The 16,199-nt window shown below is 37.2% G+C and overlaps 1 long non-coding RNA gene across 1 annotated transcript in view; it reads right to left on the reverse strand.

Annotated features, from left to right (window-relative positions):
* The window catches only part of LOC131759128 (uncharacterized), a 364,740-nt gene that overhangs the window by 344,433 nt on the left and 4,108 nt on the right, over window positions 1-16,199 (reverse strand). The gene's annotated exons all lie outside the window — the stretch shown is intronic.

The raw sequence follows: 16,199 nt of genomic DNA on the forward strand, positions 1-16,199 counted from the left end.
TGTGCCCATGTACGGAAGAGTCAGGAGACCTTAGAAGACTTAACACAAGGTCAAAGATCTTGCTGTGGGTCCATCCGATAATTCTATCATGGAACATGCAAGGCCAAAGGGATGGCTCCATTGCCAGATCACTTCTTGTGCTATATCCTGAGGCCTCCACATTTTTGGCTACTCATCCTAGCAGACCTTCTCCTCTACAGCTGCTCTGGCTGACCACTTTTAAGATGTGAAATGATGCAAGCCTGAGACATTATTATTACCACTTACAGTGGATTGAATATTACCTCCCCCAAATTAACATCTATCCAAAACTTCAGAATATTACTTTACTTGGAAATAGGGTCTTTACACATGTAACTAGTTAAGGATCTTGAGATAAAATCCTCCTGGATTTCGGGTACCCACTAAATCCAATGACCAGGGTCCTTATGAAAGAAAGGAGAGGGAGACTTGGGCACAGAAGACACCTAGACACGGAGACAAAGAAACAGAAATGAAGGCCATGTGAAGACAGAGGCAGAGATTGAAGAGCCTCAGTGCAAGCCAAGAAACAACAAGGATGGTTAGGAGCTACCAGGCGCTGGAAGAATCAAGGAAGAATGATTCCCTAGAGCCTTAGGAGGGAGGATAAACCTGCTGACACTTTGATATCAGACTTGAGGTCTGCAGAACTGTGAGAGAAAACCCTTTTGCCTTTTTAAGCAATTCAGTTTGTGGTAATTTCTTACAATGGCCCCAGGGAACTAACACACCACTTATTTGCTTACTCTATAAAGAATTAGAAAAGGTCTTTAAATGGGTTTAGAATTCACTGAAGAATCAAGAGATTCTGACTCTAGAACTAAATTAAAAATTCTGTAAATCACACTCTATGTGGGGAGAAGATTCTATTAAGCACACCCTACATGGAGAAAACAGAAGTCATTACTGGCAACATTTATTTTCACTTTTGATGGTCCAATAATGAGAACAAAATCTACTTATAGTTGGGGGCCTTTTTCCTCTTGTGTAGCATACTTCCATGCAATTATAAAATAGCATGTTATTAAAAGACACAGTCTATTAAAAAACCCTTAAAGGAAATATTTTAGAAAAAAATGAATTCCAAAAATATAAGAAAATACTGTCATATTTCTGCCATCAAACAACCATTTCCAGAAATATTTTCATTACTCTTGGTTACTAGTGATCTATCTGGCCCAGTTTTAAACCTATTATATAGTAAAGTTTATTTAAAATATTCATTAATGCACGGTTTTCCACAACCTAAATAACTAGGGATCACCAAAGATGAGTTTTTATAACCTATTTTAACTGGGCTCATTTATGCACTTTTGACTATTTTGTCCTAGATTATTATCCAAAGTGTGACATAGAAGAGACCCCAAATTTTAACTTCGTAGGAAAAAAAAAAAAAAGCCTGCAAAAATTTTATGCTTTTCACTCAAAGGTAGTGCTCCCAGCATGGTGCCCACTACCCATGTGCAGCTGTGACTGAAAACACTCAAGGTGTGATTAAACAGTCTTGTTCATATAATCCTTCCTTAAAGGTTTTTTAATTGGAACACAGCCACCATTAACAGAGCCTGTTCACCAGAAGTCTTTGCTCCAGGTGACGAAAGGAGCCACCCAACTTCTGACTCCTTCATGCCAGGCTGACGCTTGCTACTGCCATCTCTCAACAGTGCACTGCTCTGTCACACGTCAGTTTCAATAAAGCAAATAACATGATGATAACTATGTTGACGAGCGTCTGACATTCGGTGGCTTCATAAGAACCTTCTTTTTTCACAGCACAAACAAGAAGCACTGGGGCGGATCTTCTCGAGTGGAAAACTCTCCTGTGTACACATGCCCGCCTCTCCCCATCCCATCACAGCCCCTCCTTTTCAGTTTCCCCATATCCTCGGCTGTAGGGTTATTTTCTGGTGTACTAGCCCAAGAACTTGAGGACCATTTCAGCTCTTCCTTCTGTATGTTCCCTGCATCTAATTTGTCATCAAACCCTTTCACCTTTTTTTTTTTTTTTTTTCTTGGCCATTCTGTGCTGCTTGCGGGATCTTAGTTCGCTGACCAGGGATCAAACCCTCGGCAGTGAAAGCACCGAGTCCTATCCACTTGACCACCAGGGAATTCCCTCCTTTCACCTCTTAACAGAAGCTGCCTCCATTCTTGTCATGGTTCCAGCTCCTATCACCCGAGCCTTCTCGGGGACACTCTTGGGCATGCACTCCCCCCTCTGGAATCACTTCCACAGTCTCTGTTGAGCTAAACGTGCCTAAAACATCACTCCCTGCATGGCATTCCCCTTCTTAATATTTTGTTACGGTTCCCAATTGTCCACTAGATTAAGTGCTAATCCCATAATGGGTTTTCAAACCCCGCTATAATGTCATTGAATTGACCTGTCGATCTGGCTTGTTCTTGTAAACTCCAGGACAGCAGCGTCCCCACTGCTTCCTTGCCAGCTGGACCTCCTCCCCATTCTCTAGGCCTCATGATGACTCTTTCACCCTGTCCCCAGTTCTTCTTTAATGTTGGGCACAGAAGGTCCTCCCTCTTCCCCACCATTTAAACCTTACCCATTCTTGAAGATCCTGCTCAGTCTACTTCTTCAGGGAGTCTTCTCACACTACTATATTCTACATAGTAATACTCCACCTCTGAAATAATTAACTCTCAAAGTCCTTTATTATATGTAGCTTCCTGTCCTTCTATCTCTCTCAGTCCCTCATTCTCACGAAACTGGCTCAGAGACCTTGTTGGGGACCTGCAGGCTTTATCCTTTCATTATTTTTCTGGTCTACCTGCCCTTTCTTAGCTTAATGCTGTCCCCACTTACCCTGTACACTATTACATTCTCATCAATTCAATCAATAGTCCCATCTTACCTTGACGCTCTGCTTTGCCAACTCCAATACAAGATCATTAAATCGTTCATTTCTTCAGTGTCTTTTCAGCACCTACTGGTACAAATTTGATGACGACATAGACTAGCTCCTTTAAATTTCCTATATGGATTTATGGCTACTTAAGAATTCTTCCCCAATCTTACCCAGCTTCCTTTTCCTTTAAGCCTTTATAGTTTTTCTTAAGTCCTTAATCTTTTTCCTACTCCTTTCATTCCTAGAAAATGTCCATTACTATGTACAGTCATGCTCGGCTTCACTATCCCCACACTCAGATTTGCCTATATTCTTTTCTAGTCTTAGAGGAAGAGCATCTCTACTCTGCCAGCCTCTCGCTTCCTTCCCCTTCCGTCTTCTTTGAGTTCTTGTTCAAGCCATTGTTCCAGTTCTCCCTCTCCTGGATTCTCTTGTCAATTTATAATATGCTCAAATCACCCCCATATTTTCAAATACCCCTTTTCTCAGCTCCGTCTCCTTCTTGACTTCACAAGTAAACTTTTTAAAGACTACACTTGCTGTGCTCACTTTCTTACTCCAGATTCCCAAACTGAGTCACAGCAATTGGATGCCTAGCCCCACTGCTCCACAGAAAATGCTCTCCAAAATGTACATATATACATTAGAATACTATTCAACCACAAAAAAGAAGGAAAGCCTGCCATTTGAGACAACATGGATGGACTCTCAAGGCATGACGCTAAGTGAAGTAAGTCAGACAGAGAAAGACAAACACTGTATGATCCCTCTTATGTGTGGAATCTAAAAACAAACAAACTCATAGAAAAAGAGATCAGATTTGTGGTTACCAACTTCCAGTTATAAGATAAATGAGTACTGGGGATGTAATATAAAACATGATGACTATAGTTAACATTGCCGCATATGGTATATTTGAAAGTTGCAAAGGGAGTTAAATCCTAAAAGTTCTCACTGCAAGGAAATAAAATTTTTTTTTCTATATCTCTATGAGATGATATATGTTAACTAAACTTATTGTGATAATCATTTTACAATATGTATGCCATTATTCTGTACACCTTAAACTTATACAGTGCTGTATGTCAATTCCATCGCAATAAAATTGAAAAAAAAAATGTTGCTGTTCACCTCCCTCTTACCTACCAAATCCAATGGCCTCATTTCATTCTCACATAGCACCCACGGGTATTTACCTAAATAATTGTCTCAAAATAATTGTCTTCTTTGCTTTCATGACATTCCTCCATATTTCCTTCTACCTTCATGATTCCTCCTGAGAAGTTTTCACTGATTTTTCTTCTTTGGCCTAGCATTTAAATGTGGGTCTTTTAAAGAAAAATATTCTTAGTTTCTCTTCCCTCCTACAACTAATTTTCTCTAAAAGTGATTTCTTCAATTCCTATGGTTTTATCTGATTCCTAGATACTGATGACTCCCAAAATTTACTTCCGCCCTCAATCTAAGCTTTAGACACGTATTTCCAACAGTCACCAACTTCTGCTGACACCTCAAATAACCTGGGAAAAGCTGGACTCACTATCTTTACTCTATACTTGCTCCTTCTTCTATATTCTTTGTCTTTGTTAATAACTTCACCAGAACACTTGGAGACAGTCATTTTAGACTTTTTCTTTCATCTCCAAGTCCAGTGGGTAACTCAGTCCTAACCCATTCCAACTTCCCAATCGGCCCTCACCTCCATCCTGAAAACCACTACCTAAATTCAGGTAATCCTTGTCTCTCTCAGGTTTATTGAAAAAGATTTCTAATGAGTCCCTCCCCATAGCCTCTTTCAATCTACCCAATATATTGTCCCTTAAGTTATTTCTATGTTGCCAGAGCTAGCTTGTTACATATATGACCATGTCACTCCTCTATTTAAAAAGAAGAATCAACTTGGATCTGAGATCTGTTTCTAAAAGCTAGCTTGTCCTTTGTGTCTTCCCAAGTTAAAATATGGTCTACACATACAGGCTGGTTGAGAAGACCAGTGTATAACTTTGGCCCATATGATTTTTACTTGAGAGATGCTTCCTATTTTCTTTTGTTGCTCAAAGTACCAGGTGACATCTGTGAAACTATTTCTTCCTCTTTCCAGATGCAGTTCGCTCTGCTCCAAAATAGGTTTCTCCATGTCAGTGGTGACATCCCATCTTCATTTGCCTGCTGTTGTAGTTTCCTGTACTTCAAGGAAACCATGGTTAAATGATGGAATGTGGGCTTCAGTGACCTTTCTTAATGATGTCTCATTTATTTCTATAGAATAGTCTTTCCACTTGGCATAAAAATTAATGTCACTTTTATAAATACTTGCTGAAATTGAAATGCCCAGTGTCCTGGCTTTCCATCTAGAATAAGATTATGATTAGGATCAAAAGGACTCACCTAATGGAAGATGGCTCTGGATTTTTTAGATTATTTTAGAAGATTTCCTATTGTTATTTTGCATTTTACATGTGCAAACAAAGCTATAACGCCAATTAAAGCTGCTTCCAGTTTACTCTGACTACACATGAAGGTGCTTATTTGCTGTCGGTGCCAGCCTGGGCATTAATCAAGTGTTGATGCATGAATCTCCCTGTCCCCACCACCAACGGCTGTGGCTGGGAGAATTTAAGCATATTTTTCAAGCCTTGTATAGGATTTGTAAAGGTTCTCCTACTCTACCTCCCAACGTAAAGCATTACTTCATAGAAGACTGAAAGCCTGATTTTATGTTGATTTTTAAGCCTTTCACACAACATAAATATAAAAAGCTTTATCTGAGTTTACTTGTGTACTGTCTCACTCAAGACAGATCTTAAAAATGCTTTAAGAATCTCCCCTTTGCTCGTCATGTGTTAGGGTGGGTGTGAGAGCAGTAAAGAAAAAGCCAAGGATTAAGTTTGTTTATCTTAAAATTTTTAGCTTGTCGTCAATCATTTTCATTTTAATGTGCTACATCATGCTACAGTAATTGTTTTAACCCGTTTCCTGCTGGCCATACCAAACCTTCTGTGAAATCAATTTAAAGTTTTTCTTTTGAAATTTTTCTCCAGAAAATAAGGGAAATAAAGATTTGAAGTGATTATACAAATAATTACAGCAAAATTCAACTATTTAAGTATAGTTTGAATGTATTTTTCACTACTGGCTCACAAGTTTTAGCATATTTGTCATGCAAGGCACTGGGCTATATATATTTTGTAGCATATAAAAACACCTAGATTAAATGGGTCAATCAGTTCATTAACTAATTAATTAACTTCCTGCTTCACTTTTTCTCTAATTACATAGCTGTTAATATTTGTTTAGGAGAGCCAAACATGATATAATCATTTTTGTAAGCTATTATTCCACGTTACAGAAGTTCTGTGATACAAAAATCACACAATTACAGTATCCTTAAAAAAAACACACAACCCTTCCCCCATCCAAAATAAAAGTTATAAATTTAGGCCAATATAAACTTGTCAGAGTTCTCACTCTCAATTTCATGCCAGGGTGTGGTACTACACAGCTGGGGAGCTGAGCTAATAAGTGTTGAAAAATGAAAAATGCTGCTTTATGCCATCACATAAACTGGTGAAAATAATACTTTTACCTCAACCCCATTTTTGACAAACAAACGCCAAAATGTAGATGCTGTAAGAATGAAACTTTATGGTATTAGACTTGTGGGACAAATGGGTCTTGTGGGATTTTTTTTTTTATTGAATACTATATGTAATAAGAAGTGGCATAACATTTATAAAATCTAATCACTTTTTGTTCCTTTTTGAACCTCAAAGCAGTCATTTCCAGAAAAGTTGTTGGAAACACTGCGTAATGATCTATTTATCCAGTAGCGAAACAGGATTATCCCTTTTACAAGCAGACTGAGCGTTCCCTAACAATATAAATACTGTAATATGAATGCACACTTTGAGGATTTTGAGGAATACCATGTTCAACAAACATTTATCAAACAACTGCAACAGAATTCACAGTGAGCCTAAGTGCTCTCATGTAATTCACGTTCAATACTGAAATCAGGATCCAGCTGATTTTCTTGGGCTGCTATGTTTCCTATCTGATGGCCATTCACTCATTCTCACTTACTCGCCATTCATTCAGCACTCAATCTGCAAACATCTAGTACAGGTTCACCATGTCTAAGTCACAGAGGCCTACTAAATCATGAGAATTTCACCATTATAGCAAGATGGCCCAAACTGATCATGAGGAGAAACCCCTTCATTCAGAGGCTAGGAATCAACCGGATGGAGCCAGAACAACATAAGCAAGGAAAGAGAGCCAAGAACGTACACTGTTAGGGTACATTCCTTCCCCACAGAGAAACATTGAACTTCAGTGAAGAGAGGAGACAGAGCAGCTCACGACCCTCTACTAAGGCTTCTAGGTGTTGTTAGGGTCCAGTGGTGGGGAATTTCTGATTATATTTAAAGAACTGTGATTGTCTATTCTATACATGCCTTCCCTGATTTTCCATAGCTAGAAATATATTCTCTTTCCTCTGAACTTATTAAAATTGTATCTGTAACCTTCTTATAGAAGTTACTAGTATGTGTCTTACATCATAGATATGTATACCTCTTGTCTCCCTACAAAATGTAAACTCCTGAGGGTAGGACCAAAGTCTGATGTATCTTTCATTCACCAACAGTATTTAGCATGGTGCATTTTGAATATTCTGTCATTTGGTTGAATAAATGTCCTCAATGGAGTCAAACAATACATAATCTAATATTCACAGCATCAGATAATACTTACTGCGGTAGTAAATAAAGACAAAAACATAAATACTAATTGAGAAAACTAAAAAGCATTTCTAATATTTGGGAGAAATACCATTTAGGCAGTCTAAATCGTGTGCCAATCAATAAGTGATAGGAGAGATGAGGGAACTCTGATTACAGTTTTTAAAATGTGGAATTACATGAAGAAGCCACTGGAAAGTGACTTTTCCCAAATTCCCCAAAGTATTTGAATATATTTTATAGGACACAACCGAAGACTACAGTTACATAAGCAGAGACATATTATCATTTTTATGTTCCATAATTTAATAAAATGCATCACTGGAGTATTTTCCTCATAAACAAATGCAAATTCTGCAAATGGCAGATGGTTTCCAGGAACAAATCTATTCCCCCATCACTATTATTAATCTCAGTGTTACTACTACTGACTTACTACTCAGTTTACCATTACATACACTGAAATGGTAAAACCAAGAAGGATTTTGGTTCATAGTAGTAGGTTCTAACTATTAAGCAGATGGCTTAAAAATGTATTTTTTTTTCTCATCACCCTGCTGCTATACTCTGAGATATAGAGAGGAAACATGAGTTCTTTAAGAATATAGACTTGTCAGTTATCTTTGTTTTAGTGCACCAGATATAGCTGGCAATCTACCGGTGCTACTGACATTTTGTCTAACTTGGCTAAGTAATTTCACTCCGGAAGAGAGGATTATTTTAAATAGATAGATAGATAGATAGATAGGTGTGAATATCTATATATATATGTTATTCTAAGACTCGGAATGTTCACACTGGGGAAGTGGTGAACACCAGAAAACTTTAAATTAACATGAGACATATGGATATGTGAGAAGTCACTGATTTTATATCACTTACTATGAGACTTTTTTTCCTCCACTTGAATTCAAATGATGACCATCACAATACAACTTCACTGGACTAGGCACAAAATAACCAAAAGGCTTAAGTGAGCTTAAGTGAATCAACAGCAAAACAGCAAGGCATGACAAAAAAAAACACTCTTAGGGATGCAATAAAGCACTTTTTTCAAACAATGTGGGAGGTGGGCAAGATACTTCAACAGAACAGCTTGGACTATAGCCATGTGGCATGTGGTGACATCTTTTGAGGAAAGGATTTAGTCAACCACTGGTCAAGAAAGGAAATAATTATAAACAGTGACAATCTCGGAGAACAACAGCCACAGCCACAAATTAAAGTTCCCTCTTCAAAGGACTTCATATTACGCTTCAGATCCCAAAATAATTGGCATGATTAGCATAACCTTTGAATATAAAGAACAACCTTTTTTCTAACCTGTGATATGGACCACTACAGAAAAGGAAAAAAATGAAACAGTTGTTTTCTTGTTTCTTTACAGTATTTGTGTGCCTTTTATTTTCCTTTTTTTAAAAATTCATATGACCTCTTAAATGAAATCCCTAGAGAAGCTTCTTGGATTGTCCCTATTGAAAATGCCTTAGAGATGTGTGGAACACAGTTAAGAAATGGTTGCTGTTGAGTACAAAGAGTCTGACTGAACTTTTAATACCGCATATTCTATTTTCTTCTCTTCTTTTCCTTACTCAGAAATGAACAAGCCCCTGAATGATGCGATGAGGGAAACTTGGTGCTTTACACAATGCACAACTTGTAGGAAAAACTGCATGTACCTTGTGTTTATGACCAGAGCCATGGGTCAAAATGAAATAATCAAGATATTTCATTTGCAGTGAATTTTTGTGTTGTCTGGAAGTTTGTTTCAAGACAAGGAACATATTTATTGATAGTTCAGTCTTTTCATTGGTCTAATGAATGGCTTAAAGACAATGATGAGACTTGAGTCTGTGTGTGTGTGTATTGAAGAAAACATGGAATTTACCTTCTCTACTCCCATTCTAGTATGTTCTCCCTGAATAAGCAACAAATTGGTGGTAGCTATTACCCCAAGTGGTTTCCAGATGTTAACCATGTGACTGAACAGAACTATTCTCTGACAAGAGAGGCAAGTGATGGGAATTGTTAGTATATGTGATGATTTTAATAACCATTAAGCACACTTTTTTGTCTATCAACTCCACCTGCACAATGTAAAAACACCTACATAAATGGGATACTTTTTGTGGGAAAGAGGAAGATTTAAATCTATATAGCATATGTGAAGCTTTCTTTTTTTAAAACAAAAAATAAACTAACTTAATGAAAGCTGGTTATTATTTATCTTTTAATATTTTAAACTTTTTTAAGTCTAAATTTTGTGCTTATGCTCTATAGAAAGGCATGTACATTCTTACTGTCTATGTTAAGATATGACAAGCCCTTTTGATGTCTTATTACAGTCTAGGTAAAAATCTGCTTTTAAATTGTTTTCAGCTAACATTGAACACTGATGTACTTTTTTTTGTTAAGAAAAATAAATAATTCACACTTTTGCAAGTGAAGGTATGTACTTTTTCTGGCTTTCATTAAATTATACTATTGGAAGAAAGTGCCAGCAGACTTCATGGGTGGCATTTCTCACTGAGACGCAAAACATGAATCAATATTTTTATTAGAGTCAACCCACTTGTCTTCATAAACAAAATATTGTTAATGTTTTTCCATTTAGACTTCAATGCTGGTAAGAAGAACATACAAATTGTTAGAAGAAAGAAATAAACTACTCAGATAAACAGTTTTTCAAAGACCATCACTGGTGCAAATTGAAGCAAGAAGTTGAGTTTTTGCCAGTGGAATTTCCAAAAGCTAATGTTTAGTGAGTTTTTTAAAAATGTAAATTATTGAATAGATTGCTTATTTCTCTCTTGTACTTTTACTATTGACACAGATGTAGTGAATGATATTTTTTGAACGTCCTTTGGCTATTACACATTCTATAACCACATAAACATAAACTAGTGGGGAGTATGGGAGAAAAAAGTAAATGACAATTCTTTCTCCACACGTGCGCACACACACCCACAAATACACACCTGCAGCCTGCCTTCAAGTGAGAGAATCATTGTAAAGTTTGTAGCACGGTGGCAACGTTAAATGGAAGCTCTTTACTTTAGTTGGTATTGTTTTTTAGGGCCAGAGTAGGGGAGTGGCAAGTGGGAAAGACAGAAAAGTAAACGGTAAATGTGCATATGCAGTGTTTGTAATGGCCATGCGTGCTGGAGGAACAGGTAAGAGGGGCATTTGGGCTCAATAAAGACTAGACAAAGGAAGAGAAGATAGATTTGAGATTTGAAGAATGAATAGGTTAATAAAGGAGGGGAGAGCTATGCCTGGCTGAGAGATCAGGATGTGCAAAGGCAAAGGGGCCCAGGGTGGCACAGCACATTGGGAGAACTCTTGCTGTTCCACATCATGAAAAGAGTAGAACACATTGGCTGTCTCCAGACATAAACAGGAAAAATAAAGAGGTACGTTCCTGAAGAGTGTTTTGAAAATTGCTTTGTAAAATCAACCTTTATATCAGATGTAAAAGCACCTAAAAAAAGGACTGTGAAGAATCCTTTTATTGTCTAGGCACTGGGACTGCAAAAATGCAAAAAAATCCAATCTACCTTCAGAAAGGTCAACGAAATAGATACTCAATGAAATATAAATTATGCCATATTTAATTTGTCTTGTATATATAGACTTTGAGATGTATATCATGCTTTCTTAAAGTGAGGCATTCCCATTAAAATGACCTCATTTCCTTGTTCTTGCCATGCTCAGATCTGCAAGTATCATCTTCAAGAAAAGTGTTTTCTAAGTAGGGTAACTTGACCTCAAGAGTGTACAGGACAGTCCTTTGGAATGTGGAAAGAAGATATTAAAACTTGTTTACATCTTATTTTTATCCCAAGCTTTTAAATTTCTACTTTTATTTATGTTTTGTGTATATCGAATGTATTACTAAATAATGCATTTGTATAACTTATAAGTAAATAAATATACATATACAAGAGATGTGATAAAAACGTTTTAGGGATAGGGCATATATAACAGAAAAATTCTGGAGACGATCTCCATAGAAGTTAATTATTTTTCTCCTACCAATTAAGCTGGATGATACGGTAGCTAGCACCAGGTGGAGAGTGCTGCTTTGGTTTAGCTGAAGATATAAAGCACGGGGCTTCTCATAAGCTTTGCTTGCTGGGAATCGGAATGATCTGGTCACCATTAATCTTATATGCTGTTGCTTTGAAAACTATAAAAGCATGGAGCAAGGTAGCCACACCTGAGGTCCATATATTTCTAGGGAGTCCTTTGGTGGATTCAGAAAACCCTGAAAGTTCGCTGGTGTGTGTGTGTGTGTGTGTGTGTGTGTGTGTGTCTCCCTTTCATCTGAAATGGCCCATAACTTTAAGCTGAATCTTAAGGAGACCATGACCAGCCCCTACCCAACACCACCAACAATTTAATAGACTTGTCACAGGACAAAATCTTATCTTTGTGGGCTGGCTGACGTGTGTGCTCCAATCACATATGCCACATTTTAAGCAACCAGCCTTCCTGGATTATGGCTCATTCCTTGTCCTTATGACCTATTTCTTATTCTCATTCAGGGTTACGTCCTAGTTTTGTTTTATTCCCACTACGCGATCTCTTGACAATGCGCTTTCTGATTTTCAAAAAATTCTGCTTCCCAAGTGAAGCCAGAACCGGTCCTAATATTGTGATCCTGGCTTGCCCTTGTCTGGTTTCCTCCAAGTTTTGGCCTATCCACCTCTCTGGCTCTTCCTGGCTACTGCCAACACGACCAATGACAAGTAGATGTCTGAAGGGGCATGGAGTTTCACTCTTCCTTCATGCTTTTCCTTTAAAAGCATAATTCAATTCCAACAAGTAATATTTACGATTCCATTCTAGGCATCTCAGGAAGATACAAAAATAAGTAAAATAGGTCTCGCACTTAAGGAAACTACAGTTTAGTAGATCACAGGGATAGCAGGAAAAGTATTTAAACTTAGGTTTCGTACCACAAAGCCACTGCACCTTCCACCATACAACACTGACAATTTTGTCCAAACCAGGTGGGAATTGTGTGTGGGTTTGTAAATTTTCAACACTGTTTAATAAAAACATTTCTTTTCACTTACATTCCTTTATTCTCTTAAGCTCTGTGAAGGCAAATGAAACAAATGTATACAAATGAAAATATGTGATGAGTGCCTTAAACTCCTGTTTTGTCCCTTGCATCTATTTATCTATTGTGATAGTAGCACATAACATGGAATTTATCAACTTAACCATTTTTAAATGTACAGTTCAGAAGTGCTTAGTCACATTGTTGTGAAACAGATCTCCAGAACGTTCTCATCTTTTAAATCTGAAGCTCTATCTGAAATCCTATACTCATTAAACAGCAACTCTTCTTTTCCCTCTTGCCTCAGCCCCTGGTAACCACCATCCTACTTTCTGTTTCTATGAATTTGGCTACTCTAGACACCTCGTACATGTGGAATCATACAGCATGTGTCCTCTTGTGAATGGCTTATTTCACTCACCACAATGTGTTCAAGTTTCCCTGATGCTATAGCATGTGACAGGATTTCCTTCCTTTTTAAGGCTGAATAATATTCCACTGTATCATATACCTCACTCTATCCACTCATCTCTTGATGGACATTTGGGCTGCTTCCATCTCTTGACTATTTTGAGTAGTACTGCTATAAACATAGGAGTGCAAATATCTCTTCAAAACCCTGCTTTCAGTTATTTTGAATATATTTGCTTGCATCCATTTTTAACCTATACAAAGAAAATTTTCTCCTAAAAACTTATATTTTGCCAGCATTTTATTACAAATTCTCTGAAAATATAATTAGACAAAGGAATGGTATTTGCCTTTAGAATATGAATTAAGGAGAATTTTACAGTTTACAATAGAAAATCCATTGTCATACCTTCACATAAAATATTTTCCATTGGTCAATAATATAGACAGATAGGCAGAAAATAGTCCACTTCAGAATAAATTGCACTTACTTTCTAAATTGCAAATATTGATTCATATGATCTGATTGTCTTGTTAAAAGATATTTTTAATTATTTTTTTCCTGGCTTTTAGAAATCATCAGGAAGAGAGTAGAAAGAGAGAGTAAAGGTACTAAAATCAGCCACACAAGAAAGGAGGAGAATTATATTTGCTGATATTTCTGATACTACTAAATAAAAGTTTGTGCAGTACAATTAAGAGTTTTGAGCCAAGCATAATTAAATATCAGAGGTATACTTATAAAAGTGGCATGTGTCACAAATTTAAACTCCTTCATGATCTTAGAATCATAGAACTTGAGAGCTTATCAAGCCCTACTCCCTGATTTCACAGTTGGATAAACTGGTACAAAGAGACTAATGGTCTGTTTAACGTTACATAGCTTGTTACTCCTGAAGCTGGAACATCATTTCAATATTCCGTTCACTGCATGCTATTGTGCCATTATGCTATTATGATTACATATATATTTCATCTGCTCTTAAATGAACGTAGCAGGACATAGATGTTCAGACTGTATTAATAGGGAAATTACTCTTTTTGCTTTGCTTTGCTTTTTTTTTTTTTTTTTTTTAATATGTGTACGGAATGCATCATCTTCCCCTCAGCCTATGGGATGGTTTGAAGATTGAGACTTCCCTGCCGTCAAGGGAACAAGATCTGGTTAGGCGTTGCTAATACCTCTTGCTCTGAATTTGAAGAGCCATCAAGATCTGTTATAGAAGAGCAAAGAATGGATGCTAGGGTACATAGACATTCCAAAGATCAATGGAGGGATTCCCATGAGGGATGTGAGGACGTAGAGGAAGTTGACTAGGAAGCATTTCCAGAAAGTATCAATAGTTTAGGAATATAAGAACTGGTCATGGGAAGTGCTCAAAAGGGAGGTGATCCCTTTCCTAAAGAAGAGTCATGTCACAATGCAAACAACATTGTTGCAGTTTCCAGTCACATACACTGACCACCCAACCCACGTCTGAGGCAGAGACTTCCACCGTCCTCAACCAAGTCCTGTACACTGCTTTGGTGTGAATCACTCTGACTGTTAATAGTGCAGCAGGAGTGACAAGTGTCCATGCTCCAAGACTAATATTTAGTCCGTATCTGAGTAACTCATGTGTCATGCCCCCATGCTGCCTCAGCCTAGCTCACAATACCCCAGGTGACCCACCTGCTGTGAAATGGCCCCATGTCTGCCATGCATATCTAGTAGGAGTAGTGAGTTAAAAAAGGATTCCCCACACCTGCATTTAGAAGAACTGAACTGAAAACACTTAAGGTCCCTAGAACTGAGGAAATGGCTATACTAAAGTTTATAATCTCATATAGCCATTCATTTCTAAAAAGTTCATTCTTATTGCTTAATAAGAATGCAGGACCTTTAAGTATTTTCTAGTTTTTCCTTCATAAATGGATAAAGGGAAAGTATAAAGGAACTTACTTTGTTAGTTTATAAAATTTTAAGTATTACCTAACACTGAGATATTTTGTCCATTGTGTACGTACTGTTAATGTATATGTGTTTCTCTCTTTGAATAATGCAACAGATAAAAACCAAACAACACAAAGAGGGTAAGATTTGATGCTCAAGAATGAGGAAAACAACAAATGCATAAACTGAGTATTGTCTGATGGCTAAAGTGATTCCAATTAACTGTGATCATTTGAAAGTACCAAATATACTACTCTAAATGGCTTATCTCACAATCATCTTTCTGAAGCCAATAAGTGTGTCCTAAAGGATTTCTAAACACATAGTGTCACAGCAAACTAAACTCTCACCTTACCATTTATCTTTAGATCCCAATAGATATTGAAACACTGCAGAAAGGGAGGGGTTTTGTTTTTGTTTGTTTGTTTTTTGCTTTTATTTTATTTACGTGTTATTCTGAGGTTAAACACTTAAGTTACCAAAAGGGAGTGCATCAACAATGGGCATATAGATTGGCTGAAAGGAAATGAGTAAAAAAACAAAAAAATTAAGAGATACACAAAGAGTAAAAGAAGGTAGGAAGAAAAATCTTCCAGGGATAACTCTTTCCCCAAGTTCAAAAGGGCAAAAGATCCACCAGAAAAGAAGCAAACAACCATCCTGGGACTTAATTACATTGCAAAGTAATGCATGAAAGGAACATGAAAGTTACAAAACAAAGTTACATGAAAGGAAGAAAACATTTTTGTTCAAGTTTGCCTACCAGATGGCATTTCTAAATACAGTAATCTAAAACCTTCTGTTTGTTCTATGAATAAAGATGAAAGGAATAGCAACAATAGCTAAGCATTGAAATCACTGGAAATGAAAGAGTATTTTGATTAGGTTTATAAGAATCTGGCTTATTCCCATAATGATCCTAAATGTGGGAAGGCTCAAGTTCTCGGTGAAACTCAGAATCCCAGCATTCAGGTACTGCTTATCTACCTGCTCAAAGTGATGCTCTTTCAAGGTGAACTGGCGCTCATTCAAGGTGGAGGGGCAAACCAGGAATTAAAACCAGGAGACTTGGGGATAATCTGAAGAAACACAGAGCTCCTAACCGATAGAGACTCTAAAGGGCTACAATCTAAATCCCAGAAGCATTTTTTTTCCCGAAA

The sequence above is a fragment of the Kogia breviceps genome, chromosome 1, assembly GCF_026419965.1.
Source record: "Kogia breviceps isolate mKogBre1 chromosome 1, mKogBre1 haplotype 1, whole genome shotgun sequence".
Classification (NCBI taxonomy): Eukaryota; Metazoa; Chordata; class Mammalia; order Artiodactyla; family Physeteridae; genus Kogia; species Kogia breviceps.